At 35.6% G+C, this 27,500-nt stretch overlaps 1 protein-coding gene across 5 annotated transcripts in view; it reads right to left on the bottom strand.

The window, feature by feature from the left end:
* The window catches only part of LOC135207012 (retinoic acid receptor RXR-like), a 534,958-nt gene that overhangs the window by 94,833 nt on the left and 412,625 nt on the right, over positions 1–27,500 (bottom strand). For 2 of the 5 annotated variants that reach the window (XM_064238671.1, XM_064238701.1), the window contains exon 2: positions 8,161–8,276. The exons of the other annotated variants lie outside the window; for them this stretch is intronic. The gene's annotated coding sequence lies outside the window, so the exon portion shown is untranslated. The remainder of the gene's footprint in view (positions 1–8,160; positions 8,277–27,500) is intronic. 5 annotated transcript variants of the gene reach the window in all.

The following is a 27,500-nucleotide window of genomic DNA, read 5'->3' on the forward strand; positions in this document are numbered from 1 at the left end:
CACTATTTCCTGCGCTGTATCTGATTACTGCACTGCCCATGTGTTTATGGCTTTTATCATATTTCCGCCATTGGATTTTGACTTGAGTATCGTCTTGAGTCTCTGCATATATTCTTTCCTGATCGTGTCCTTCATCTCTTGGTGTTTTATATCCCCTCCTTCCATTATTCCCAGGTATTTGTATCCCGTCTCATCTATGTGTTTGATGTTGCTCCCATCTGGTAGCTTTATCCCTTCAGTTCTTGTTACTTTGTTTCCCTTTTTGTATGTTGACTAAGGCGCATTTTTCTATTCCAAACTCCATACCTGATGTCCCCAGATACAATCCCTACAGACTGGATTAGGGTATCTATTTCCTTGATGCTCTTACCATACAGCTTGATGTCGTCCATGAACATCAGATGGTTAATTCTGTTGCCTCTTTTCTTGAGTTGGTACCCGGCATCCATATTCTATAGTTACTTTTGTCATGGGAATCATAACAATAAAATAATAATAATAATAATAATAATAATAATAATAATAATAATAATAATAATAATTTCGCGTCGGCAGCATTTAACTTCTTGAAAAAACCAAAGCACCAACCAGGCTTAGGAATATATGGTAATGCAATAAAAAAAAAGAAAACTTTAACTTCACTAATGTTGATAATAAAGAACATAAAACGGCTTTCGCTATGCTGGTCTTTGAAGTGCTGGAAGGGAGTGAACACATACACACACACACACACAGACATACATAGAGAGCTAAGGAAGGCCGCCCATGTCCCAAGCTGATGCTGCTGCAGCCGCATAGTTGCCACACCCTCTTGCCCCACATACCCAATCGCACACATATGTACATACAAGCACGAACAAACGCAACCACACACACACACAACTGCATTCATCCACACTTACAAACACGCCGCATGCAACCGTGATGGTTCATACACAATCGCTTCACCCTCTCTCCAACATTCCCCTTTCCTCCACCACCACCACCACCCCTACCACCTCCTCCTCCAACACCGCAACCCAACCGAGTTATACCACATGCTATTATATGCCCAGGCAACACTTTCTCCCGAACCCCATTCAACACTTTCTGGAACATTCGCCTCGACACATGCACGTCGGCAGGTACTGCCAAGGGTGCAGGTACCTTGCTGCCGAGGTACGGTGCGCTCTGGGAAAGACGTCGCTTCGAGAGGAACTTGATGCTTGCTTGCTTGCTTGCGTTCGTTCTCTCGATATGATAATACCAGGTTCCTAGCAACGTAAATTAAAGGTATGTTCGTTCCGCTTTTCAAAGGCAAATACAATTAAAGAGATGACTGCAGTTCAAAATGAAATACATGCTAATGATAACTGGTATAGACAGACTCTGAGATAATAATAATAATAATAATTATGATGATAATAATAATAATAACAATAACAATAATAATAATAATAATAATAATAATAATAATAATAATAATAATAATAATAATAATAATAATAATAATAATAATAATAATAATCACGAGGACGATTGAAAAGATTTCATATTTATAAATCGTCTTTCTTCTTTTATAAGCAAATGTTGAATCTTAACAAGGGTCATTAGAGGCTACTTCAATAAGTTTTAGAGAGAAAAAGACACTAAGAAATAAATGTAATGCATAAGAAAGCTGGGCAATGAAGTGTATGTATAAATAGGATACTAACTATTCCAGCAGCACTGGGCAATAATAATCTCATTTTAGTATCAACTTATTAAAAATTAATGAACATAAGCTTTTCTTACATAAAGAAAGGTATATCGGATGAGATAAGTAAGGCCTATGAATGAATAAATACATATTAAATATTTAGTAAACAAAATATTATCAAATAAATATATAAATTTTATGGTTCTTTTCTGCTTGAATGAAACAAACACTCGAAAATGAGTCAACAAAAATTAAGTGGGCAAAAGTAAACTGACCCCCTATTAGTAAAGGAAATCATCTCATAAATTACTTAAAGAAACAAGGATTATATTCCTCTAACTTAACGTAAATCGCAACGTACTATAATCTATGGTCACATGGAGCGTTGTTCCACCAACGAAAATAAATATAAAAATACGCTATAGTTTATTAGAAATAATTTTCCTGTAGTATTTAACATGCGTATTATTTATTTTTAACATTTTCATTCTAATCTATTATTCATAAATATCCTATCTTCAAATTTCTGTATCTTGAACTCAACGCGAAACACCTCTTTCAGGCCTTTTTAGGCATTCATACCCCGACCCAACAAAACAAGAGCAACATCAACAAAGTAGCTTGTAGGCTTACTCCCTGAGTAAGCGAAACAAAGTACCTTATCACTCAATAAACAATTCAAACTACGACGATAATCAATTTACTGTGCAGACACATAACTACATGCAGCTATATAGTCACTCAGATAACTATTTTATACAATCATGCACAATAAAATAATTATACCAAACATACTTCTGACATCGATAGTAATGTCATTCATTTCAATAAAAAAAATTTCAGAAAAAGTATTACACTAGCATAATCAGTACAACAAACTTATACCCATTAAGAAAATTAATCCACAGAGAATCATAACCACAAAATAACAGTGACACACTTTCCACGTAATCTCATATTTATTAAGATTATAATCCAATAAATCTTATAACTAAAATGATAATCATTTCACGCAAACATTCCTTGCAACCTAATAACTACTAGGATAATCCTTCCATTAATCTTATAACTAAAAAGATAATCATTCCATGCAATATCATAACTAAAAAGGTAATCATTCCCCGCACTCATAACTGCTAAGGCAATCATCCCAAGCAATCTTATGACTACAAAGATCATCATTCCACGCAATCTAATGAACTCTAACATTCCACGCAATCTAGTAACTACTAAGATAATCATCCCAAGCAATCTAGTGACTACTAAGATCATCATTCCACGCAATCTGGTAACAACGAAGATAATTCCCAAACTAATAACTACCAAGACATTCCCCCCAATCTGATAACTATAAAGATAATCATTCCACAGAATCTGAAACTATGAAGATAATCAATTCAGCAGCACTCCAGCAGTTTGATAAGTACCAAGATAATCGATCCACGCAATCAGAAAATTTTCGAAGATAATGATTCTATGCAATCTTAAAAACATAACATTATCAACAAAAATAATAATCTGCTATAATTCGTATTACTTGTCTCGGTAAGAATCCGCTATGTGAATAGGTTCACACAACTGAAATGAACTCAAACAGGGGCAACAGAAAAGTAGGTCTCTCTCTCTCTCTCTCTCTCTCTCTCTCTCTCTCTCGAAGTAACCCACTCTAAGGGGCGCTGAAGAAGAGTCGTAAAAATCTTAACGATTCAAAACGGTCATAAACTATGATAGCTGATCTCAATCGTATGCAATAGCTCTTCAATCATAAGCAACCACTTGTGAAAAAAAACCTACGCATTTATTAATTGAAAAATTTCAATTTGAATAATACATGTAATAACTGCCCTAATATATATATATATATATATATATATATAATATATAACTATAATATATATATATATATATTATATACATATATATATATTACATATAAAACAAAATCCACGTAAGAAGGTGAGTAAAAACCGGGACTTGGAACCAGTACTTTCGTAGTTTATTCTACATTAAAAAAATTTTTAGAATAAACTAGTTAAGTCCTTGTTGAAAGTTCCGGTTTTCACTCACCCTCTTATGTGGATTTTGAGATATTCTCAAGCACGTGTTACATTGGATTTAGTCAACACTAGGAAAATGACAGCTATTGAAAACAAAATGAATAGCGTCACGAACATCACCAAGAGATTTATCATTATTGAAAAATGATCCATCATCACGGAATATAATGAATGAACAATGAAAAATAAAAGGGTGAAACCTTTTATACATTGGGGGATGTTTCGAATAACTAACAAAAACTAAACAAAATGAACACATACTAAAAATGAAAACTATATAAGGGGGAGAGAGGTCCTTTTCTACAAACATTCAGTTTGAAATCGTTATATTCATCAAGAAATCAAAGAACATGCTATGAAAAGTTATTAACACTAACTGAAATGGAAAAGAAAGATGAGTGAACTGGTATTATGCTTTAGCATCTGTGAATACTGGGATCTACGTAGAGCAACGATCAGCTACCCTTAGAATGCTAAGTCTTTTGACCGATTACTTGCCTCTGCTGCCGAGCTTTGGATATCTCCCCGTACTCCTGCTTTCCCCATTTCAAATCATTTTCCCATCCTCATTTTCTTGCTTACATCACGCCTAAGCTGAATCAAAGGCATTAGTTTCAGCCAAAAAACAAGGTGTGATTCGACCCGCAGCTTACTAGGGGAGCGTGGTTTCAACAAGGAAATTTCAAACCAATATGCTATATCTTATTAGAAAGGATTATTCTGTACGGTTTAACATGCACATTCTTTATTTTTTACATTTCCATTCTAATAAATAAATCATAAATATCCTATCCTAAAATTCCTGTATCTCTAACACAAAGCGAAACGCCTTTTTCAGACCTTTTCAGGCTTTTCTAGAGGGTTTCCTTACCCTCCAACAATAACAGCTAGAAGAAGAAGAACAACAACAACAAAGTATTTTGTAGGCTTACTCGCCGAGTAAGCGAAAGTGTGCGTGTGTGTGTGTGAGAGAGAGAGAGAGAGAGAGAGAGAGAGAGAGAGAGACCTATCGCTATCTGAACTGACAAATCACTCAACTGGTTATTTGTGTAAGTCAAACGAGTTTTTGATCAGTTTTCATTTTCCGAACCAGTTAATGAAATCACCGGTCATGGCAGGAGAAAGTAAGAGTCATTCATTCACTCAGCTTACCCCCAAAAATTAAATAAATAAAAATAAATAAACTAAATGAAAAAAAAAAACACCAGTCACCCTAAAGAACAGGATCACAGAAAAAAAACATAGGTATATATGCAAATACGAACTTGAAGGCTCAATAAAAATAACATAGGTATATATTCAAATGCGAAGTTCAACTCAATAAATGTGCTATTAGTACGCATGCAACCCTTCGTACACGAATACCAAGAGGATTACCATAACATGAGCCTTTAAATGAATTCTATTCGCGCACAGTAACTATGTAGCTACTATCTGAAAATGACTTGCAATGGTGGAGGTGACGAGTTCACTTTCCCTCCTTAAAACCTGAACGTCGAATGAATCGAGAAAACTCCTCTCTTATGTCTGAGTTTCATTAAAAATTGTGTAATGATTGTAAGTCACTAATGTCGTCTCAAGCCCGGATTAAAGTGGTTAGAGCCCCTGCATTGTAAAAATAAAAATTACAAAAAAGGGAGGGAGGATGGAGGAGGAGGAGCGGAGGAGGGAGGAGGAGGAGGAGGAGGAGGAGTTTTTTTTTGGGGTTATGGAGGGGAGACGAGAGAGACTGATTGAAAGACCCTGAGAGAGACCTCCGAGACGACCCCCCCCCCCCCCCCCCCCGAGACCCGAGATGGTGAGGAGAGAGATCATTAATGAAACTCGTAACAGACCTTAAAAGGCCATGAAGCCAACGGCAAGCTATCACGATGATGCCCTTGGCTCACTGCATTAAGGAATTAATAACAGATGTTTACTTGCAACACCAACATGCAGATAACGAGAGCAAATTATAAATACGGAAAAGAAAAACAAAGCAAATCCATTAACCGAACTCCTAATAGCAGCTATTTTGCAATGCATGAGGCATAGGTTCCTTTTATCATCGTTTCTCTACAGCTACTTTGGGCCGTAAAGGTACCTTATGCATAATGAAAAAGAAAAACACCTTATGCATAATGAAAAAGAAAAACAAGCCGAAAGGGAAAAGAGAATGCAAGTAAAAATGAAACTCACAAAAACCTGAGGAAATTTTCGCAGTTTCTAAATCTCACCGACCGCTTTTGGAAACATTCTCTAACCCAAAGCAGCTTTTCATGCCCTTTAGGTATATTATTTTTTGAAAACTGAAATGTTGATTAAACGGGAAGACGAAGAATGACGAAATGACTGCAAATATAACTGAAATATAAGTGAAGAACTGGCCGACAATTCTGTAGGTTTTATTTAAAACTGCCAATTATTGAAAAAAAAAAATCTATACAAAGGTAGCCTTTCTTAACATTCCAACAGTCTTATGTAAGGAAAATGTGGACAATAAGATATATGGAAAATATGCAGTAATAAAGCAATAAATACTGAGCGTTTCAATGAAGTTATCCACTAAATCTCTCCATCCCATCAAGGGTAAAGTATGAGTACCTGGCACGGCTCCTCGGGTCGTGTAAGCTTCAATATATTTACATCGACGAAGACGTATCGCTTCTTTAGTTAATGCTTCATGGTCCAGCTTATATTTTGAAAGGGCATGCGCGCTCACACATATACATACAAACATACATACATACACATACATACATACACACACACACACACACACACATATATATATTATATATATATATATATATATATACTATATATTATATATATATATATATATAATTCCGTCAAATGTATTTCAACACTGAAAACTACCTTTCATAAACAACGAGTATACACAAACATCACAGGTCAACGATATATTTCATATATAACATTCTTTATTTGCAAGAAGAAAAAAAAAAACACTGATCAGTGTGTATTTACAACAACCAGACGACCTTAGTAGGCCTATTTACTTGCACAGGGTCAAATAAGGTTAGGAGGTGTGCACTATCAATATAATTCTCTCATCCCGTACTTTGATTAACCACTCGCACGCAACCACATGGTAAAACTCTAGTAGATTCACATCACCCGTGCATCTGATGAAGGGACTGGCCTAGACATCAAATGCACGGTTGATGTGAATCTACTATAGTAATTATGATTATGGGTTGAAGAGCCTAACCGACCATGCAGTACTTTGCGAAGTGCCAGCTTTCATCTTAATATCAATACATCTTAGTTAATTAATAATCTTATCTATCGTATAAACTAAGTATATCTTAGTTTAACCAGGCTACTGAGCTGATTAGCAGCTCTCCTAGGGCTGGCTCGAAGGATTAAATATTTTTAGGAACCAATTGGTTACCTAGCAACAGGACCTACAGCTTATTGTGGGATCACGAACCACATTATATTGAGAAACGAATTTTTAATCACCAGAAAAAAATTCTTCTGATTTCACGTTGGCAGAGCAGGGAGTCGAACTCACGGCTACCAAATCGGATGGCGGCCACGTAAACCACTCGTCCAACGAGGGACTTGAGAAAAAGTTACAAGCTAGCACCTCTGAAAAATAAATACGCTAAATGTGCGCGTAGAGACTTACGTTGTAACTAAATTTTTCTTAAGACATATATCCTTTTTCATGTCTTTGGCCAAATAAATGGAGGAAAGTCTTTCTTTCATTCACGATATGATACTGACCGCAGTGTTGTGGGCATTACAATACTGAAGATTAGTAATTACATAAGTTTTAGCTATTCAGAGGTGTCATCCCTATCAAATCATTTCTATCAAACGACCAAAGTATGTTATATAAATAAATACATTATATACATATATATATATAATATATATGTATACATACAAATATATATATATATATATATACATATATATATATATATATATATATATATATATATATATATATATATATATATATATATATATATATTATATAATGACAAGAATTTTAATTCCTTTACTGCTGATCTATTGCAACAGCAATAGAAACTGAAATACAATACGTACTTCCCAGTTATAAACTGAAATATATGTAGAGCTATTTATGAACGGAACTAAATGCAGAAACTAAACGTACCTTTTTTTTCAGAAATATTACACTTAGCTTTTCTCTACGAGATGAACGTTTTGCTCAAGAGTTTCCAAGAAGGTTTGTTATACAAGTGTACGATGAACACTTTAGCACTGACAAATAAATGCTCTGCAATATAAATATACTGAACGAAAGTTCTGCTACGCAAGAGCAAGGGATGAACGCTTCGTTGAAATTGTTGGATGAACTCTGAGAAAGCTCTTTTCATGCAAACGTCCATGGGATTTCTATATCAAAAAAAATTCTTATAAAAATGTTACAAGTCACATACATACCTTAGATATGCCTGGACAACCTTTCGAAAGTGCCAACGTCACACGAAGAAGAAGAAACAAAAAAAAAACTACTCCTGGTACTTAACAACCTCACAATTATCATCCGTCACGCTCACCTGAAAAGAAAGAATTTGGACTTAAACGAGAGAAGCTTTTTGTCACCACCTGTGATGCAGTACAACATAACAGGCCTTTGCGTGAAGCGCTATGATCAGGCTTTCAATGCAAGGAAAGTCACACATTAATAAATTACAAGTATTATCCGTGTTTATGTAACTCCTGACCTCATCTTAACAAGCTTGGCATTTGCAGGATGAAAATAACACGTACAACATACGCCCAAGTTTCTTCGGCGCAATCGAGTTTTCTGTGCGTCGTATAATCAAGGGCAAGGCCACCGAAAATCGATCTATCTATCGTTGGTCTCTGTCTAATGCTGCATGAAGTGAGGCCCACGAAACTTTAACCGTGGCCCGGTGGTGGCCTGGCCTTGTATCGTTGCCGGACACACGTCTATGGGTCATTTTCTTGAATAAAATAAATAATGACTGAGGCTAGAGGGCTGCTATTTAGTATGTTTGATAATTGGAGGGTGGATGATCAAAATACCAATTTGCAGCCCTCTAGCCTCAGTTTTCAAGATCTGAGGGAGGACGTGAAAAGTGCAGACGGACAGACAACGCTGGCACAATAGTTTTCTTTATTAAGAAGAAGAAGAAGAAGAACTGCTTTTTCTGACAGTGACTTACAAAGTCAACAAAGCCTCTTACAGATAGCCTGATCTTTAGCCATAAAATCAGTGACGTGGAAAAAAAAAAAAAAAAAAAAACTCGACCCCTACAAGAGTAAAAGATATTTACGACGACAATGCTCATGGCAGCAACAGGACCGGAAAATCTAGGTCACTGGCCCCGCATTTCCTGGGTAATGTGTTAACCCGCTGAAGTGGATTCGTAAGTATGGCCGACAGCGACTCCCAACAGCGTGTGCTCTCTATAAACCTCGCTCTCCCCATATCTTTGAGACACAGTTAGGACTTCCCACTGCCGACAAGATTGACAACGCACTTGCAACAATACAAGACAAACATTGCAACAATAAAAAGAGTTTTCCTGGAGCATTTTCTGGTGCATTTTATCTCGCAATATCAAACGCAAGTTCATCACATTTATGTCATCGAGATAAAGGGATTTCCTTACATATCATTATCGAAAATATACACATAGCCACACAGTGCGCGCCTACACCGACATTAACTTGCTACGTAAATTTCCATAAAATACAACGCACGTATGTTCAACTGACAGCGACGAAGATGAAAAAGAGTAATACACAGATAAAAGTGACAAATAAATAACGATGAACACACACAAACACGACGAAGATTGCAGCTTACTTATCAAAATGTAGGATGTCGACATAAATCGTTTAGGCCAAAAAAAAAAGAAAGGAAAAAAAATCTATATATATATATATATATATATATATATATATATATATCTCATATATATATATATATATATACATCTGTTAGTAATATGTATTGTCACATGTGCTAAACATATTTATCCCTCCACAGTCCTCACTACCCTTCATTTTAAAACATAATAGTATGCGCCCACATACACAAAGGTAATGTATGGGCAATATACTTCAGCCGAAGTATTTTGCCCGAATTATAGAGTTTCACATTCCCTTAATCTCGAACTTTATATATCTGTGTGTGTGTATACATACATTTATATATATGTGTGCTTATATATACATACTATATGAATATGTATGCATATATATATATATATATTATATATATATATATATATAATACAGAGCTGTAAATACCTGACGACAATAAACATATCATAATAGACGATAACTAATGGCATCTAATGCAAGCACATATATAAAGGAACACAATACGTTTGGTAAATATGTAAAGCCTAAGCTTAAGTACTAGACATAACTAAAAGACGTACACAAAATGCCTCCACCCGCTCCTATGACAAGACTACCCCCCCCCTTCTCTCTTTACTCGTATTATACAGGTATCCCAATCGGTTTCTTGTCGAGGTGCCCTGGATTTGATACCAAGGGAGTCTGATACAATCTGGACGCTCATCTAATCCCATGTCATCTATGTTAGCTAAGCCATCAATTAAGTACGTGTTGGTCAGTCCATCGTTCGGGGCCGACGCATGGATGAAGCGAGAAAATAAAATTTAAAAAATGACGATGAGTGAAAAATGTCTTCCAAAAGGTGATTTCTCACCAATCATCAGATATCCTGTCTCCTTCTATGTTTATCTAATAAAAATATGAAATGGAGCCGCGTCAATCCAGGTCACGTTTGTTTTTTTTATTTATTCATTTTTTTATAGTCACTGTACCTGGAATCGAGGCTACGCAAATTTTCAAAAGCCTCCAAGAGACATTTCATATATTTCCATGAAAATTCTTTCGAATTGGAGGAAGCAGAGGCGAGAAAAAAATGACTCGGTGAAAGGAGCTGGTGATAAATACATGTAAATGTAAATTTGCATTGCAATATTTCGTAAATGTATATTTGGAGAGAAATATTTCGAAATATTAAAAGATTTGATTTTGGATAAAAATGGAATTAAATGGTTTTATGTAAAACAGTATTTATGAACAGGCTTTCGAGTTATTTAAGTACCTGACTCGATAACTAAATTAATGTTGAAATACTATGCCAAATAAGTTTCTTTACAACCAAACCCGAGTTATAAGTACTGACCGAAATAACAAATTAAGTTGAAATACTATGCCAAATAAGTTTCTTTTACACCAGAACTCACTTATGAAGAGATAATCTACGTATGTATGTTTATCGCTAATGGATTATTTTTCACTTATGATTAAAAAATAAAATAAATCATCATAAGTAAACATAAAGACATCTGAACAAGAAAGAACCGTACCAGTCACCTACACCTTGTAAACATAACCCACGCGACGCATTACACACAAAAGACGACACCTATCACACAATGCAATCTTTCACAATATTCTTAAACACTAAGAACTTTGCATATCATCATGTTGCAAAAGCATTTTTTTTTCTTTTTTTAAATGCCTTTCACCGATCGGACATCTGATCGCTGGTTCTGAGGAAAAAACTCAATGAATATGTAAAACAAAATACCGATCCCAAGGGCATGTGAAAGATCTATCTCCTTTGCTTTTACGCTCCAATACCTCCGGGAGGAATTTATATGTAGAGACTGAGATTCTGCGTCACACCAGTGACAAGGAAATGTTTGTCTTCGGGGAGGTATGCATACGTGGCTGACCAAATTAGACTATCTTTGAACAACATGGTATGTGTGTGTGTGTGTGTGTAGAATCTACTGGTTACTTTTTGTTTCTCTTGTAACCTTCTTTTCAACTTTATCTCATTTGTACCTCGAATGTCTGCCTATTATTTTTCCTGTGGTTTTCGCTTATACATATATACATACATACACATTATATATATATATATATATATATATATATATATATATATATATATATATACCATAAAGTTTTAGGTATAAATCACCTAAATTTCAGAGATTTTCCTAGCAGAAAAAAAACAATAACAGTCATTCTAAACGTTCCCTAAGGCTCGGAAATGTTGCTGTCCCATTTTGTAAGGACTGTGCCTTCCGTTTACTTACACTGCTCAGAGGCTAAAAATTAAGATGCTAATATTAGCACACATACATGTAGTCTGTCAACAGTGTAGTGAAGCAGTATCATTCTTGGAGGCAGTGCTGGGTAAGTTAGTTAATATAATTTCAACTAATTAACTACATGATGATGTCTTTTCTAATGATTAAACGCAGACAGAATGTTAGAAAAGGTAATTAAGAGAATGCAAACCACGGCCAAAGTAAAAACATTACGAGCATCGATTTCTATGGACCAGAAACGATTAGCTGTCGTGATCCAAAGGAAATCTTGCAAGTTAAGTGGAGACAGCCAAAGGTCTGACTTTCTTTTAAAGGAGGTGATCAGCAAAATTTGTTTACTATAGTCAAAGGTCTGACTTTCTTTTAGGTAAGTGATCAGCAAAAAAAAATTTTTTTTACTAACATGTACGGTGACAACGAAGTGTTTCAGTTTCTTAAGTCTGGATCAATCATGGAAACTAGGCTGAGCCAGACACACCCCCCCCCCCCCCCCCCAAACCGGCACACGGTTTATTGTCTCCAAAATTGATAGTAAAGAAATCTAGTAATTTGTCAGTCACAAGGTCGATCATCGGTAAGAATTTCATTGAAAATAATATACAAGACTTTGTATGCGATCATGCTAACTTACAAATAATAATAAAAAAAATCCCCTCCATGGTTTAGTTGACATTTAACAATCCAACAACACCCAGATTTGATTTATGACAATTTGGCTATAAAGCCAAGCAAGGGTTTGGGCACTTTTAGCCATTCAGAGCTTACACTGGAAAGACGGAGTTGGAGTGGTTGGACAGCTAGACGGACGAAAGAAGTACGAACGGAGGTACAGCAATAAGCTAAAAAGTGGGTGCAGTTAGGGTGCAGAGAGATGCTGCAAATAACCTTTAGTAACGCCTACAGTGCGTCAAGTAAGATGCACTGACAGCACTATTCTTTCTACAGAAACAAACCCTTCTCGGAAAGTTATTTTCGTGTCATAAACACACAAACCTTGTATAAAAAAAAAAAGAAGCTCGGACATTTATGAAGGCAAGCGTCTACAATCTAAAGGTATTCTCTTAGGATAAAATACGACTGCAGCTGGCTTCCGTCCCAGTTTTTTCCATGGTACAATCAAAGATCAATGTGGATTAATTTTGGGGTTAATGCTTCCAGTTAGTTGTTAGCAAATCTCGGAGAGTACTGATCTTCGTTTTATTATGTATATGGTCTTGTTTTTATATGCTCTCTGGCCATCCTCGCTTTACAAGACAAATCTGTGTGAGTTTTGACTCACATCCGACCCTGTTTCAGACTTCGTTTTCTCGCTTTCTGGTCCTGTCTCCTTTATATGGGAATGAACACACACTCACACACACTCACACACAAACACACTGCATAGCCCTGTACTTAACAATTTTCCTCATTTCCACAATAAAATAAAACACATTTTAACATCTTTTTCACCCGTTACTGGGTTGACCCGAATTCCTTTATGCAGCTAATACCACTCGGTTCAAAATCCCGACAGTGTTTACAGAGTCCACTCGCCTCAGTTTCAACAGCATTCAATTCTAATTCTGTGGAGGATTAGCAGCTGCTACTTTCATCATTGCTTCAAGGGCGAGTGACGTAAGACCTCACTTACTATATGGGCGCGTGTGCATGTTGGTGAATAAAGTGACTGAATCGCATTTGAATTCCTAGACAGACAGTAAGGAGAAAAATAGCTGTATCGAAATAAATGAATAACTGAGCAACTCTGCTGCAAATGTTGCTTCGGTCAAAATGTTTTCCTACACCCACTACCGAGTGAAAGGCGTCGCCATTGGTCTTCATTTTTTAAGGTGAAACAGAAGAAAGTTGCCAATTACAAAATTGTGTACATAGTGCGTTCGTGTGTACACGTATACGTACACTTGCTCCTGTAAAAGCGACACAAGACGAACAAGAAAACACAGTCCAAAACAGGCTTGGATATGGGTAAAAATCAACACAGACTTGTCCTTTAAAATGAGGACGTCAAGAGCTCCCACGAGCCTCTAAAGTAAATAAAACGCTTCAAAGCTGAGAGGTTGACACAGCAAAATACTTGAGACACAGTACAGAAAGAAGAAAAAACAAAAAAGGAAAAACGTGTTTCAGGGCTAAATGTTCAGAGAGGAGCTCGAAAGGATTTTTGACTAGGGAGACACTTAAGGTTTCTGTTTTGTGAAAATACTTCCAAAGAACTTTATTTGCCGTATTTTTATCACAAGACCTTTACATAAAGCATATTTCTTTCCCAATAAATACCTTGGGTATAAGAAATATTTCCACGGAAAAAAAATAAAATAGTACAATGATAATTCGTTTTCACATCCAGATATACTCTTGCCTATAATTGAAGCAAGGAGAAAATGTTCGGGGAAAAAAAAAGCAACGCTCCAAATGATCAAAAATTGAAAAAAAAAAAAAAAAATTTAGGGTCAATCTATAAGTACCATGAACATCATTACCCCACAACCGAGAGACCTACAAAAATGAAAAATGTAAAATAAAAAATGAGAAAAAGTAGAGAGGAAAAAAAGAAACCCATCACGTTGCATGAAAGCGATATATCCGCGCACTCCGAGATCAAGAACTCGTTGACCCAGACGTGAAAAGATATATCAAACAAGCCCAGATTACTCAAATGACTTGCAGTCGGTCGCTTGTACTGAACACGTTTGCGCTAAATGGATTGCTGTGTGCCCCGTCACGTATTCTGGAAGGAGAAAATGATTTTTTATCTTTTTTTTTTTTTGAGAACTTCAATTTCCTCTCTAAAACTTACATATACTTCATAATAAGAAGGGGTGTTACAGAAATAGACAAAGAATAAAATACTGTCGAACATACAATATACGTATATGTATATATAGGATCAAGGCACTATTTTATGTGAATTATCACTCCATAACAAAATGAACGCACGCACATGCAATTCGGATATATGGTTTAATACAACTGCTCTTCACAAGAATGAGAATATGCAAAAACATAAAATAACAAAGAAAAAAGTCCTTGACATGAAGATACAACCACAACTTACATAAAAAATTTTACACAATGCCAAATCAACCAACAGAAATGCAAATACGTTTCCTTAACAGTGTGCACTTTCATGGTCATTTACGTCAAAGGGGAAAAAATCATATTCTCGAGTATGTCCCTGAGGATACATAAAGTAATAAGCAAAGCAGTAATCCAACAGAGTAAGTCGGGCGAACAATATTAATGATCATGACATTTATAGGATTAGCACCTGTTCTGATTAAAGTCATCACATTTCATTAATAACTAAGTTTTGGATTTCCTTTAACTTCTTCCGTTTTCCTCCTATTACGCTCCTTTGGGGAGGGAAAAAAAAGTACCACTATTCGCTCCCCGACGGCGTCCAACCCCAACCTTTTATTTTGTCAATCAGCCTGGGCTGAATACGGGCATTAGGATTTGCCTTTTCATCATGGGATTCTGCATATCATGAAAAGCTTAAGTATCCAGATGTATCCAGATGTCTGAACAGTAATAAGCTGAACTTCCTTTAGCGTGAACACGTAGATGTGGGAGAGTCACGGAGAGGTATAATACGTGCGTGAGATCGTTTTACAATACCATCTAAGCAAATCGGCAGCTTGCAATATATCTTACATGTTTAGCTTCTAAGATGTATTAATAAAAAAAATGCTAGTATTGTTGAGGGCAGTATTCCTTCTGTTAGATGTCAGAACACACAAGTACGTTCCTACAAGGAGTTTGTTAAATCGTCTTTAATGTTGTTGTCAGGTAATGAAATATGAATAAATCTTTTTTTTTAGGTTTTCTAAAATGTGAAAGTCGCAAAACACAGAACCCAAATAAATCTGCTTCCATGACTATGCATTCAAAAAAGATCGTTTTACACGAGTCAGAATTATGAACAAAAACAGACCAAGATAAGAAGCTTTTACTTCAAAGGCACCATAAACAAGAAATCTATCTAAGAAAAACAATAAATAAAAAACGAGAAGAAAAGGGAAGCTTTTAAAGTCCCTAAAACGAAAGTAATCAGAAAAAAAAACTCCTAACCCAGCACTACACAGGCCATTTCTATGGTGGAAGCACAAAACAATCCCGTACCTCTATGGAGCACCATCATGCTGTTGAATAAGTTGGTTCTGTGATTAGACTTGCTCTTCCTCACTGTGTAGCCTGGGTAATTGACTTGCCATAGTAAGGAAAGCACTCATAAAATACATCCAGATCTATATCTTTGCGGCCTCAATTACTCCCCTGATAAGTGCTTAGATTATCTCATTCCTTTCTGATAACTCTAAATTGAGTGTGACGATCAACGACGCTTCATTTGATAACCTGCAGAGCCAAAGCCATCATCGGTCAATGTGAAGCATGAAAAACTTACAAACCAATCAGGTTCATCTGACTTCTCATCTATACAATTAAATTCGGTCTGCTCATGCTGAAAGAACAGTAACTACAAATATTTTACTATCATTATTGCCAAAACTATTGCCAATACTGACAACAAACAGACTACCATCAAAATCAAACGCCACTGATAAACCTTAACAATGTAAATACTGTTTACAGATTTAATTTTCGCCCAGTCAATCTGCGCCGTAATTAAATTAAAAGCAAAAACCTTTAGGAAAGACCAGTTCAACAAATACAATAGGACTTTGGTACCACCAGACACAATAAGAGAGAATCACACCACATTAAACATTACCTGCCTCAACGGTCCTATCACCTGTATCACCAGGGTATCTCGTTTCACCTGTAATTAAGAGGGAGTCATTGAAAGCCAGTTCTGGGGGTTCTCGAACATATACCAGCTGATAACGAGAGAGAGAGAGAGAGAGAGAGAGAGAGAGAGAGAGAGAGAGAGAGAGAGAGAGAGAGAGAGAAGAAAAATAATTCAAACATATGTCAGCTGCCCTACTGACAAAACCTGTACGGTATCTGCATAAAAATATTCCTATATCTCAAGAAAATACGGTTTAGATATACCTGAATCATGACAAAACAATGTTTTGACTCGAAAAAGTTTGAATACATTAAATATTTTGTAACAAAGTAGGTCCGAAATCGTGATATAAATTCAGTACGCTTTCTTGCTGAAGGAACAAATTGGACGCCCTGCATTTTTCAGAAAATATTGAATTACCCGTTTCACTTGTTTAATCAGTAATGAACATCCCATGAAAATGTTCTCTTCATCGCGAAAGGAAACTGCAGTTTTGTTTGTCAGAACATTACATTTTTTTTTACCTTTCACCCTTATATCAGATTATTCCATTGCCACGCTTTTTCACATCCATATTTTGGCGCGTTTCCCCTGCTAATATGAGACTCGTGCCTTCGAACGCTGCTCATTTCCAACAAATTTTTCTTAGAGTTATTTAATCTCACACACAATACCGGTCAATTAATCATCTAATCTATTGAAACAAATATCAAAACTGCAACTAATTCAAGTATTGTTTTTGTAATTCCAGCAACTACTAACATAACTACTACACAAAAAGATAAATAAACATAACACAGTCCTATCAAAAGTGTAAACAACTCGAGTCTAAATTAAAATGATAAACAAAAAGAAAATGTCGTTCTATGAAGAAAATACATGACCTTCAGTAAAGCAGGAATGCAATGCTATACTTGAAATAAACCATGAAATGCATCGACGCAAATGTAATACGTAATTCAATAACAAAAACAGCTTTAACAAACCCTGATTTAAAACCTAGAATACTCCTAGAAATGGCGCATCCACTCTATTCTCGCTATCGGGCGGAGTATAATGCTCCAACCTTTGACATCTAAGCCGCCATTCATGAATGCGGTCAATAGCAACTAATTAACGCTGTTGAACAATCAAAAGAACTCATCTCCCAGCGTGAATGTCAAGGCCATGGGAACACACCGACAAAATTTAATGACGGGGCAAACAGCCAAAGTGGAAATAAAAAATGAAATATGTGAGAGAGAGAGAGAGAGAGAGAGAGAGAGAGAGAGAGAGAGAGAGAGAGAGAGAGAGAGAGAGAGCGAGAGAGATGATAGAGAGAGAGAGAGGAGCCGGAAGAGAGAGGAGAGGAGAGAGAGAGAGAGAGAAAACGAAAATACAAAAAAGGCTTAAACATCACTGGAGAGGGACAGCAATTCCTTTTTGAAGTAATAAATAAATAGTGCTTTTTTGAAGTAATAAATAAATAGTGCAACATTCAAATGCTAACTATATTCTACATGAAAGTCGAAAACGTAAATTGGTTAAGTTGACAAGTAATAATTTTCTGTCTCTATTTTAGTTAATTCTCTGTGTTTTCTAAGTGTTGTGTCTCACTCATCTGATTATTCTTCATCGTTCCTCCCAGAACTATCTATCTATCGAATTCTCTTTCTCTCCTCATCAACGTTCCCCACTCTCTCTCTCTCTCTCTCTCTCTCTCTCTCTCTCTCTCTCTCTCTCCATTCATTATTTCTCACAGCCTTAAGGCAAGCATAACTGAGACCTACATTACGCAGAATGACCTTGTTCGGACGAAAAACTATTAGGAAATATAATTGCTGTGTCCATTTCTTCACACAGAAATATTTTGAGAGTGCAGATTTATCAATATGACTATTTTGTAATCTCTTCCTCAAGCTATCTATTTACCGATGTCAATCTCAAGAGTTTCCTTTCTTATAATTGATTTTCCCATTTAATCATTCATCTGCTTATCTACCTGAATTTTCTAACTGATCTCTCATATGATTATTACCTTTATTAACTCTCTCTCTCTCTCTCTCTCTCTCTCTCTCTCTCTCTCTCTCTCTCTCTCTCTCAATTCCATTAGATCTCTCTATCCAAGAAAATTCCTCCAGTACCCTTCCTGTCATTATCTCATTTCAATTCTTCGAATCTCTCTCTCTCTCTCTCTCTCTCTCTCTCTCTCTCTCTCATAGTCAATTTTCCCAGTTCTCCCCCCCCCCTTCCCCGGGTAAACATGCAAATGCCAGTGCTTGTCATTTCCCTTAGAAAGGAAATTCCGAAAGGTGGACGAGTCACTTTTTCTCACGGGCAATTTCCTCCAATCACAACTGGCGTTATTTGCATGGAGCAAAGCCTACACACTTGAGAGAGAGAGAGAGAGAGAGAGAGAGAGAGAGAGAGAGAGAGAGAGAGAGAGAGAGAGAGAGAGAGGGTGACTCCAAGAATGAATTAGAAGAGCAAAAGTGCTCGAAGCAATTAGTAATTATGGGCGACAGAGTGAGAGAGCAATATCGAAAAAAGAGAGAGAGAGAGAGAGAGAGAGAGAGAGAGAGAGAGAGAGAGAGAGAGAGAGAGAGAGAGAGAGGAGACTTAAGGGTTTCACGCCTGATCCAAACGCAGAAGGCAATGACCTTATAAAGCATAACGGATAGGCATGAATGCTCAAGGGACTTCAATGCAGCGACAGAGATATAGGAAGTAAATGGGCAATATATTAACAGTAGACTTCAATTATACCTCCATATTCCTAGGCACTCTAGCACGCCTTTCTAAATTTTCCGTCATTTGGGACTGTAAATTATATCGTGGTGAAGAAGTCTTCTATGACAAACGCATAAATTTCTATACAACATTATTTTCCTGCATGGCTAAGAATGCACTTCAGGAATGCGTTTTGAGATTTTTGTATATATATATATATATACGTTATATATATATATATATATCTATATATATATATATAGATATATATATATAACATATATATTAACACCATAAGTATAACACACGTACTTATATATTATATATTATAATATATACCTATTATTACATATAATATATAACACATGCACATAATATATATCATTCACACGTATATATTACTATTATATAATATATATATATAGATATATATATTACAACCTACACACACACTATATATATATATATATATAATCATACTATATATATATATATATATACACACGAACAAAAAAACACACACATATAGTAATTGAAACAGATATACACACACACACACACACACACACACACCCCACACATATCTATATATAATATTATATATATATATACACATATATATATAACGTAATATATATATATTATATAATATATATATATATATATATATAATAGACACACACACACACATATATATATCTATATATAATAATATATTATATATATATATATTTATACGATAGATAGATATATTATCTATATATAATATATTATATATAATTATGTATATCCATTATATATATACACACACGTATATTATAATATAGATATGATATATGATATATATATATATATTGAGAACATATATATTACACCACTACCCGTAGATATATATATATATATATATAAATATTTTATATAAGATGTACATTAATATATTACACACACGGTATATATATATATAGGATATATATATATATTATATATATATTTTATATATATATATATGTATCATATATATATACACACGTATATTAATATATATATACCAATATATATATTAATATTATAATATATACACACACACAAAAAACCACCACACATATTAGTATTGAAAACTATATACACACACACACACACACACACACACCACACACACACATATAATAATAGTATAAATATATATATTATATAATACAAACATATAGATATAACGTATATTATATATTATATATATATTATATATTATTATATATATATATACACAACCACCACATATATATTATATATTATATATATATATATACTATTATAATCATATATAGTACGAGTTATATATATATAGATATAATGTTATATATATATTATATATCACATTCCTATTATATAATAAATTGTTATATATATAATTATTATTATATATATAATAATCAAATTCTTGGTAATCTGTATTTTTCCTGGCTCTACTTACCTCGAACTAACCAAAACCAAAAACACGGAATAATGCTGTGCTATGACAATTAATCCATGAATCTCTCGCTGGGCTTCCATTAATACCGTCCGCAGTTTTGAAACACTAACCCACCCAATACACCAATTACTGTCTTCCTTTATTCTGATTACCATTGCCTCCTATTTTATTATTCCTTTACTCCGATTATCACTGCCTCCTATTTCATCGAACGATGGACAACGACAGAGAAAACCGTCCAAAGTGGAGTAGTTGCGACAGAGGGTGACTTGGCCCATTGAGAAAGGGCACCCACTGAACTTTATCAGGTGAACTTGCACTGGAGAGAGAGAGAGGAAAAAATCACTGTAATGGTATTTCGCCCTAATCTAGGACTGATCAGTTTGCGAAAAGTCACTCATGATCAGTTTTTGGCAATTATGAAGAATGATAGAGAGAAGAATGGGTCGAAAGGTTACCGGACTTCAGAATGAAGGGAGAAGAATAAGCGAACTGGAATTGAGAATGCAGGGAGAAGAATAGGCGAACGGGACTTCAGAATGAAGGGAGAAGAATAATCGAACGGGACTTGAGAATGAAGGGAGAAGAATAATCGAACCGGATTTCAGATTGAAGGGAGAAGACTAGGAACCGGATTTGAGAATGGAGACGAATTAGCGAACCAGACTTGAGAATGAAGGGAGAAGAATAGGCGAACCGGACTTGAGAATGAAGGAAGAAAAATAAGCGAACAAGTCAATAAAGCTAAAGAACCTCTATTAAATAATACAGAATAGAAGAAGCGATTAGTAATAAAATCAATTATCTTCAGCGACAAAAAAGACGACTGATAAATAACCATGAACGAGAAACCAGCAATTTTAGTTTTCAGGAACAAATGAATTACTGAAAAGGGATGTGTAAGCGAGAAGCCAATTTTGAATTCGGGGAACAAATGAAATATGATGAAGAATGAGACTTGAAGGAAATTATGGGGTTTCGTATAGGAAACTTCCGAAGACTGGTAAGGAATGGAAATAAAAAAAAAATAAGAGAATAAATAAGAGAAAACCAATCGTCTCGGAATCCTGCAACGAACGAAAGAATAATAAAAAATGGAAGACAGTTATTAATACACAGAAAGGCAAAAATATAATAATAATAATAATAATAATAATAATAATAATAATAATAATAATAATAATAATAAACAAACAAACAAAATTACTTTTTAATAAAATAGGAAAAAAAATTATTAAAATTATTAATAACTAAGGAAAAAAATCCTCTTTAATTCAAGGAACGAACGAAGAATACTAGTGACATAAAAATGCTCACCAACGCAGACAGACAAGGAAGCATGACAGAGAAGCCGATGCTTAGTTTACGAAGAAAATGAAGAATGATAAGGAACGAAAAGGTTGAACGAGATACTCTTCCGTCATATCCCAGCATTCCAAGCTCGAGTCATCCTTCTAAATGACAGCAGAAGAACCACAAAAGGTCGTGGCAGAGATGGAGGATGATGATAAGAAAGCGGGGTCCGACAGAGAGAGAGAGAGAGAGAGAGAGAGGAGAGAGAGAGAGAATTTAAACATGCAGTTCTTTCATCGAAAAATCCCAATTTTCTCCGATAAAAATTGTGGTCACATCGGCTACGTGACCTCGTTCTGATAATATGGATACGAGTTCGAATCCTACTATAGCCGTCAGAATAACTTCTTATTCTTGTATTTGGACATCAGGCTTTGCAGTGACACTCGTATCCAAAAAGTGTAAAGAATTCGAGAAGTTAAAAGAGCATTTTGGGCGTTACAATTACATAAGAATCTCGTTAAAAGTGACGCATTAGATTCTATACATGTCACAACACAGAAGTAATCAATACACAATCACGCGTGGAACAGAAATAAATTTCTGACTCATATCGCGATCGAACCCAGGTCTTTCAAAGTGTTTCGACTGGTAGTAGCACCCTTTCCTTTTCACTCGAAAAGACCTGTGTTCGATCCCGATGTGAGTCAAAAAGTTCTGTCGCAACAAGTTTCATGATTTCATCATCTCGCCCTAAAATAGTGCCCGACATAAACTTTCATATACCAACAACCTATGTGGGGAGGGGGGGAGGGTGGGGGGGGGGGGTTAAAAACACCTTCATAGAGACATAAAGATGGAAAGACGACTCAAAAGAGAGGGAAAATCAATAAAAATGTCCGACCGACATGTGGATCTTGCATCCCGGTTAGGACACTGAACTCGACTGAGACGCATTACAGTCCGGATACGACTCGCATCATTTATATCACCTGTTGTACTTAGGAAAATTCTGACATGGAACGGATTGCAATTTATCTCCATTCTTACACACACACACACACACACACACACACACACACACACACACATATATATATATATATATAATATATATATATATATATATATATTTATATAGATATATATATATATATATACACACCTGAACACGTAAATATTCCAATTTTATGGAAGGTGGGTTGGGGCGTCTCAGGAACTATAGAATAACTGTTTTTTTGGGGGTTAAGTATAGGACCTGATTATGTATGTATTTTTCAAACATATTTTACACGAGTGTTTAATATAGAGAGAGAATAAATCTACAGGTCACATTCACCACAGCTGTAGGAAAACGTCAAACGATTGATAATATATATATATTATATATATATATATATATATATATATATATAAAATGTATACAGTTAACCAAAACCTTGAATTCTATAGTTCCTCAGACGGCCCAAGCCAACTTCCATAAAATTGGAATATTAATGTGTCCAGTGACGTTGATGCGAGTTTCAAGCATTGCTGACGCATGATATAAATGTATGGAAGAGAAACACTATCACTTTGGCTCAGCTTGTATTTAAGCGAGAGCAATGGATTCCCACATACGAACAATTCTTCAGATACCACCCTGAATTCAATACCATTTGTTTTTGTTTGTATAGAGTCTTTACATTGCATGGAACCAGTGGTTGTCCAGCAACGGGACCAACGGCTTTGCGTGACTTCCGAACCACGTCGAGAGTGAACTTCTGTCACCAGAAATACACATCTCTAACCACTCAGTGGAATGCCCAAGAATCGAACTCGCGGCCACCGAGGTGCCAGACCAAGGCCATACCGATCACGCCACAGAGGCGCTTTTTCTTTTAATATATTTTCACCAAATATTACTGAAAACCCAGGTGGGGGAAATTGTTTCACCCTTTCGGTTGCAATTACCCCTGAATAAACAACGCTGCACAAACACTTTCTTCTGTCAATATTTTCGTAGGCAAGACACTTATCTGGGGCATTACTTCAGCCGGATCCTGGTGAAATGTTCAAATATAACCGCAGAGCGAAAATAGACCGAGGTACTCTAAACAGAATTATCTATTCTTCGGGGGGCAGACTGATCGAATTTCTGGCCACATTCCTCAGATACCCTAATGTGGAAACGGTGCATAAGATAATGGTGACGAGACTGGAGTATCCTAAAAAAAAAAAAATAAATAAAATAAAAAGGCAATTTTTTCTCCCCTCCGAATTCCAGAAATATTTTCTTATTGAATAAAAGGGTTTGTTGTTCTATATTATATTCGTTGCGTAGTTTCTTTCTTCATACTTTTTCCCTTCAGGCCAAAAGCGCTCCCCCCACCCCCAGCCCCCCTCCATGCCCCCCCCCACAAAAAAAAAAAAAAAAAAAACACTCCCGATATACAAATCTCAATACCGCATCAACAGGAAAGAAGAAATAACTGATGAATGCTAAGCATGATTCTACAACAAAGACGCCAGAGCTACAAAGCTCAATGTCAAAGCCAAGGAAGCGACCAACAATATGAAAGGAAATAGGAGGAGAAACAGTAAAAGTTTTGCCATGATGAGTCACCGTAAAACCGTAACGCAGGAGAGAAATTCCAAGGATATAAAATTACTGCAATTTATGTTGACGAAATACCACTTCGACAGCTGCTAAATATGGTAATGATACGGTAAGATATAAAGTCGAGTATACTTCATTAATAAGTGACAGTCGGCAACTAAATTTCAGCAGGTAGATTTAAGTATATAAAGTGTGTGTGTGTGTGTGTGTGTGTGTGTGTGTGTGTGTGTGTGTGTGTGTGTGTGCGCGCGCGCGTGTGTGTGTTACTAAGCGTAGCATACACTGGATTTCAAAATAAAGGAGAGCTTTACGCTTTACAATTAACTAATCAGAATGGAATTATTTTACAATTTCAAGGAAAAATTAAATTCTGGCTACTTTACGTGGAAAGTCAGAGAACAAAGCACAAGCAAGAGCAAAATACTTGATTCCTTCCTATAAATACCGATAAACATATGAGTAATGGATAAAGCTCATAAACCTTGATAATTTTGGAAGAATCAAAGCAGGAATAAAGGCAAAGCAAAATTAAATAAAATGATACATGATCTCCCAATACAATCTTGAAGCCAAATTAGTGACTAAAATCGAGAGTTGCAACAAAGCAAAATTAAATGAAATGATACATGATCTCCCAGTACAATCTTGAAGACAAATTAGTGACTAAAATCGAGTTGCAACAGCAAAATAAAATGAAATAATATGATCTCCCCCCCAGAATAGGCAATCTTGAAGACAAATTAGTGACTAAAATCGAGTTGCAACAAAGCAAAATTAAATGAAATGATACATGATCTCCCAGTACAATCTTGAAGACAAATTAGTGACTAAAATTCGAAGTGGGCAACAAAGCAAAATTAAATTGAAATGGATACATGAAAAAATCCACAGTTACAATCTTGAAGACAAATTAGTGACTAAAATCGAGAGTTGCTATTAATGGTGAAAAAAAAAAGTTGCCAAACGACACATCGCCCTACACACATCAGACAGGCAAAGATACAGATGATGTGCCAGCAACAGAAACAAACGAAAAAGCTATAGGCAAAAAGTAGTACAGCATTAGAAAGGAAAGAAGACACGAGTCATGACCAAGGAGTTTGGCTCAAGAAGCATCAATGCTAAACATGGCCGAATGCCTTAAAAGATTCCACGATCACGGAGCGACCAAAATAAAAATGACGGGAAGGAAAGTCTTCATCGGATTTTATGGAGACTGTGTGCATGTGAGTCGAAAGAAGTGGATGCTGAGTAACAATTCATATACTTTACAAAGAAATAAAGGGAGTTAAAAAGATATCTCAAAAGGCTAGAAGGGAGGTCTTTTTTTTTTTGAACGGGAAATTCCTGGTGAGGCAGATGATGAAACACTCAAGAGACCATTTTAAACGAATTTCATCATTAACTGGCTTACAATGAGACGGCCAATATACTGACCTAGTATGAGAGAGAGAGAGAGAGAGAGAGAGAGAGAAGAGAGAGAGAGAGAGAGAGAGAGAGAGAGAGCTGCTCTAGGAACAAGAACTGGCTTCATCTAAAATAATAGCAGTTACAGCATTATATGGTCATATCGGCACTAAAATGTCTACCATTATTCCGGTTTCTGTTCTTCTACGGAATCCTAGCGGCAACCATTCTGTATCAAAATAATACTATCTTCTACTGCAGTTAAGAAAATGATAACCATGGTAAAGTGAAAAAGCACATTAGTTAGACATGTTTCAGTAAAACAATCACAATTCACTATTAAAACAATTTATAACCCAGTTTCTTTTTCTTTAAAACAATCCTATATCCATCTTCTGTCCCGTACAGAATTTGTAGAAAACTGCCGAAAGGAAAATGAAAAAGGGAAAAATACGGATCAATAGTTTACGTTTATGAACGTCAACTGTTATTACTGTGAGATAATTATCAAAACAAAAACTCACTAATGCAAATAGCACCTCTACTCCTCTCTTCTCGCAAAACTCTCACCTCTCTCTTCTCTCTCTATCTCCTCTTCTGCTCCGGTGTTCTGTTCGACCTCTCTCTCTCTCGCCTCTCTCTCTCTCTCTCTCTCTCTCTCCTCTCTCTCTCTCTCTCTCTCTCTCATACACACACACAAAATTAAGAGCTACGCTTTGAATACTAATGCCAGCACTTCAATATAATTTTTGATGTTTTCATTTAAATAAAAAAAAATAAAGCATAAAACATGAACTTCAATAGCGTCCGAAGACTACTGTGCAGCATAAACAAAGTCTGAATGCTTTCAGTTTATTTCTATTTTTGCCCATAATTATTTCACGACACAACAAAGGTCATAATCATTTCACTCTTGCTGTAGCTTATGGTTTCATAACTTACAGCTTCATTATTAGTATAATAATGGACACTATTCTGAAATGCTGCATAGATTTTATATTAAACTAAAAATATATATCAAGGACTTCTTTTTGATGGCAAATTATATACACAAGACATAAAAAGACTTTTTAAAAGACCCATATAAGTGGATCGTGGATTAATTAAATTTTAACAAGATGGGTGGTGCTTCATCGGCTATGCTTTTGGCGTTGCATTTCAACGCAATAATGTATGATTATGAATATGAAATTTGGGTCAAAAGCCAAGTGCTGGAACCTATAAAGCCATTCAGCACTGAAAATACTGTTGACAAAATTGTAAGAAGGGGGTAGAAAAAAGATGGAAGAAAGAGAATATGAAAGGAGGTACAGTAAAAGGAATGAAAGGGGTTGCAGCTAAGGGTCTAGGGAAAGCTGCAAAGACCCTAAAATGTACGCGTACCGTGCACCGCGTGAAGTACACTGATGGCACTAC

The sequence above is a fragment of the Macrobrachium nipponense genome, chromosome 11 (genome assembly GCF_015104395.2).
Source record: "Macrobrachium nipponense isolate FS-2020 chromosome 11, ASM1510439v2, whole genome shotgun sequence".
Lineage (NCBI taxonomy): Eukaryota > Metazoa > Arthropoda > Malacostraca > Decapoda > Palaemonidae > Macrobrachium > Macrobrachium nipponense.